We start from the raw sequence: 5,179 nt of genomic DNA, 5'->3' as shown, positions 1-5,179 counted from the left end.
ACATTATCACCTCAATATTTTGTTGTCGAGGTCAGCACTAAGTAGTTACTCGAGTTAGAGAGTGTAATTCAGTTATCCGGTGACAAGGTAGTATTTGAAGAGGACTTACCATCCCGCTGTTTGTCTAGGGCGTTTGTGTCGTATAAGATGAAATGTGAGTAGGCAGGTTTTACAACTAAGATGTGCTATTTGGTTTAATACTTCAGTCAGGTTATTGAATTAGAGATATCCAGACATATATGCGTATTACTTATCAACATACTTGCGTTGAAGTGATAATGTAAAATCGGGTTATATCTTGTTATTTCGGTCACTACACGTTTGCTCTACTTTTTTAGATCCAAGATAATTACCACATCCAGTTTTACTTCATATTTCAACTACATTTCAAAAAATATGTGAACTGTTCGCTAACCTCACAATGAGTATTTGATGTTGCGATCATAATACCTAATTGGAATGATATATCATCCTTCATTTTATTTACTGGTTTATCTGATTTATGACATTATTTAAAGGAAATATAGGATAACTATAGCCAATATACATTAACAATGTTTTTGATATATTATAAACGACAAGGACAGTTTATGTTCACCGATTTGCACGTACTGATGGAGGCTGAGCAACGATTACTGTGTGACATAATATGCATTGACACCAAATTCCTATGCCCCAGTGTTGAAGGATGACCAAACTCTCCATAAAAACAGATAATTTATTGTGACCATTTGTTTGACATTAAAATAAAAATACTTCCAACAGTATATTTTACCATAACAAACAGTAGAAGGCTAACACAAATTTAGTTTTGATTTCTAAAAATCATTTAAATGTCACAAAGAATTAAATGGAGAAAATATATCAGGTCTTAATCATAGTCAACAAACTACATAGAAAAAATGTCCCCATCATGATTAATAAAACAAGTTTCCCATTGTTTTGATTTTTAAAACGACATAATATTTCTTTACCGTGGAACTTTTCTTATACAATTTTGTAATGACTAGGACATACTTACTATTAGTTTCCCCAATACGGGTATTTGCTGGTATAGGTTTCCACCTGCCATATCTATATCTATATCTCATATCATAAACATCTTCGACACCCTAAACTTATTGTAAATGCTATCAGGATCAACGTCGGCAGGTTCGTGTTTGTGCATATACCGAACCATGCAGAGGACTGGAGTGTATAGTTATAAGGTTCTGAACGTCATCATTTCAAAGATATGATCAGATCTTTGCCAGAGGGCCTGCCTGCTGCGATGGAACGTACAACTAATGTACTCAGATAGTGATATTCATTTCTGTATAACCAGCATTTCGATATGTGATTATAGGTAGGGGATCATGTATATTTCCATTGTATTACCATGGAACTAGGTCCCTGGTATAATTGGGTATGTATCTAAACATTTCCAGTTTATATGGTAGGCATTCCAAGTGTTTCAAGTTCAGGCCAATATCTCTATTGGACTTCAACCTAGGGTAGCAAGGATGCATTTGCCTACCGGTGTCTGTTATCGTCCCGAGTGATGTGTTGCGACAAAACTGATTACAATGCATGTGGTTTTTTTTGTATTTGTGACAAATAATTTCCCGCTCTACTTATGGGCCCAGTGACCACTTACTTCGAATTCGGTTACCATCCCTCGTCCTGTCGTTTGAGAAGTTATGTTTAAAAGCAAAAAAGTGACGATATGAGGTAGAAAAAAAGCATACCTAACAAATGTGTATGGTTTCTTCAGCTTGTTAAATACGAGCTTTACACATGGAAACATTACATTAATACCACGATGCATTATGGTTGTTGGCAGCTGTAGTATGTACTCAAGTACGATATTGTTATTCACTTATCTTCTTACAGAGAAGTACTTGAATAGTTTCCGATATATTGGACTACAGTTCGGTATGAACAAGTGTGCACTTTAGCCACTTTTGTAAACTCAATGGCAATGCTTCAGATTACAATAGCGATAGTGCGACTTAAATGCGCCTTAAACCATTAGTAAGCATAACTTTCATACTTAAAAAAGTCTTCAGAAACTGATTCAATCACGCCGACCGCCAAGCCAGAGCTGTACATAAATACACATATACACCAAAACAAATTGGGCTATTTAGTATTTCAGCAGTTTATTATTCATTTGTATTGATCATGTATTAAGACAAAGGAAAAGTCATTATATTTGACCTGTTACATGCTAGGTGGATTACCATCGAAACTGTTTAAAGTTATAATTTTGACCTATTTAAGGTAAGGTGAAAGAGTCAAACGTTACCAACAATAAAAACAAGGTATTTATTATTTGTTCATGTATAATGGAGAGGACGCCACTGCTTAATTTTCTTGGGAAATATTATTAGAGAAAATGTCAACATTTGCGATACGGTGGTGATCGTATTTGTATTGGTTTAAAAAAATGTTCTCGTGTTTTTAAGAAGTCTAGGGCCATACATGTATATCTAACCAGTAGCGTGTTTTGATGAAGGAATTCGAAATTCGTTTAAATGATTGACTTCAATCTATTTTTTACGATCACATATGCTATTTTTTTAACGATTTCAACGAACGTCCTCTGAATACCCAGGCCTACAGTGAAGATATTTTGCTATAAGCATGCTCGGATGAAGGATAACCAAGTTAATTCAAATTAATTTAGCCTAAATATGTTGTTTTTTTCGAACCTCTTCTCCTGAATAACCATATGTCATACGTTAATGCAATCGGGTCAGTACAGTATTATGGTGGCGTAAATGGGTTCGAAGTTTGTTAAACTGAACGACATTGACTGACATTCAAGTTCACATCATTCAAAATCCGTTAATCGTTTAAGAATCACATAAATATAGCGTAGCTACTAGCCAGTTGGAATATAACCATGCGTGATTTATTTGGTTTATAGATACTTGAAGGGTAGCACTACGATATATAAAACCACAGTTATTATATCAACAGTTTTACGTGGGTCTTTTGACACAAACATTTGTTTGGTAATATAACAAAAAGAATAAAATGAAGACAAGTTAAAAATTGAAAAATCTAAATACTTAATTGTCAAAACCGATACAACAATACTATTTAAATAGAATTTCAATCAATTAGCAACAAATTAAATCTATACAATAATTTACCAAACACTACACCTTCTAGAATACTATACATATATACATTCAACAAATAATTCAAGTGTTAATTTCTGTCGCGTCACTTCGTAAATTGTATAACATACATGTACATTGTATTAACACACATTTATTTTTACATGAAAAATACCGTATATACACCTTTTTATTTTGGTTGACGAATGTTCCTAGGGGAATATGACGTCATGTGTATTTTCAATTTGGCCCGTGTTATTGAAACGGAATGAGGTGATTGCACACATATCGCTTACGATACTTTTAGTTTACATATTTCTACACGAACAGAATTTCAAAAACAATATTGCAATTTAAAAAAAAACTCTCAGGAAATAAATAGTCGCCTCATGCGCCAGTATACATTTAACCGCGTCTTCCTCAAGTTTCAATGGAAAAGTATCCTGTAAAAATGCCGTCAAATTGTTAGTCTACAATTTCTCGAGTTTTTAACAGTCGCATCACATTACTATAATATCATTCAGGACATACGGGTATAACAATAAAATGTAATTCGGGATTCGTCGTTTAGGGTAAATATATAGAGATAAATACATAACATAGTGCCTGTGTGCTCTGTACAATGGAAATATATAAACTATAAACATACTTGGTAGCGTTTTCGCCTGATTGACTGGCTGTCATCAGGCGACTGATGAATCCATACATGGGCGACAATCCTAGCAGTGCTGTCGTGCGGTTAGGACAATGCACTTCCTATTGTAGATATACATATCAAGACATGATAGGTTTACACCTCCCTCGACGATCTCCCTCTCAATCTATAATGCTGAAAACACAAACTACTGTTTATACCATTAACAGTTTGGAGCGGAACACAATATGCACCTTCCAAGTAGCACACGCTGTATTTAAGTCTACCACACGTGTAGATATCTCCCTGTGTTTTTGGATAAAGCTCGTGAATAGCACAGTACGTTAGAAAACGCAATATTTCTGCCATACTGTAGCGGATGTATACCCATAAAATTATACCAGTCGCATGCTCAATAATAATAACCGCGGCTGTCACAATCGCAGAGGTGAGGGCTGCTGACATGGTCATTGTCAACAACCACAAAGCTCTGGGACTAACATGTATATTGATTATTATTCATCACGGTTCCGATCTACGTTTGATAGGCTAAGTCCAATAGAAATATTTTGAAAAACTGACGTATTAATTAAAGCTTCCTCGAGTTGTTCATTATTACGATTTCTTGTGAACCAGATCGACTAATTTCCGGAACCAGAATCCCCCTCTGCAATTGCGGTGGTGATGTATATTTCTCTCTCACCTAAAAAATAAGGATGCACAATTAATTTTGTTAATATTAGCTTCTTGTAATTTGTTCTGAACGCGATTAGCGTGTAAAGCCTGTTCCTTAGGATCTAAAATTTAAAAAAGTTGTACCCAAAATATATGCATTTTACATAAATGAATGCAATAGAATTATAAATAAGGAAACCATCAATTAAAACATTTTGATGTTAATTAATATAATTGCAAAGCTGTGTTTAAAGTTGTGCAATATTTTGATTTTATTTCATATATCGCTTATCTGACAGACGATATAGAAACTTACCAGATGTTGTGCCATGGAGATCTTCATAGACGTTTGGGCTAGACCGACCCTCCAATGACTCGTATTCTCTGCTGCAACAAAATTGAAATATCTTATAAACTATGCACCATCCTAAATCTGCCAGCACCAAACGTTGAAAGATAATGAATGATGTGACAAAATTATATTACATGTGTTTACAAGTCATGGTAATTAAAAATATGTATTGGTACAAACTTACTTGTCATTGACTGGATCTCGCCGGCGACCTACAAAACAAGCAACCTTAAAACAGTTATATTATCCCCCGGAAACATTCATTTGTATGTAAATACCACAGTTTTTTTATAAGTTTTATTCCATGCATTCAAAACCGAGCACACTCTGTTTATATACAGATGAAACAACACTGTATTTTCATCCAACATTAAAACCACCCGGGACCTCTATCAGGACCAACAAGATATA

The 5,179-nt window shown here is 34.5% G+C and overlaps 1 long non-coding RNA gene across 1 annotated transcript; it reads right to left on the bottom strand.

Annotated features, from left to right (window-relative positions):
- Positions 1–4,165: 4,165 nt before the first annotated feature.
- LOC110441053 lies at positions 4,166–5,019 on the bottom strand. The gene is made up of 3 exons (XR_002461819.1): positions 4,953–5,019; positions 4,733–4,803; positions 4,166–4,444 (listed from the first exon to the last, which is right to left on the bottom strand). It is a non-coding gene; the product is annotated as an uncharacterized LOC110441053 (long non-coding RNA).
- Between the last annotated feature and the right edge of the window lie 160 nt (positions 5,020–5,179).

Source organism: Mizuhopecten yessoensis, unplaced genomic scaffold (genome assembly GCF_002113885.1).
Source record: "Mizuhopecten yessoensis strain PY_sf001 unplaced genomic scaffold, ASM211388v2 scaffold715227, whole genome shotgun sequence".
NCBI lineage: Eukaryota > Metazoa > Mollusca > Bivalvia > Pectinida > Pectinidae > Mizuhopecten > Mizuhopecten yessoensis.
This window is presented reverse-complemented; position numbering and strand designations above follow the sequence as displayed.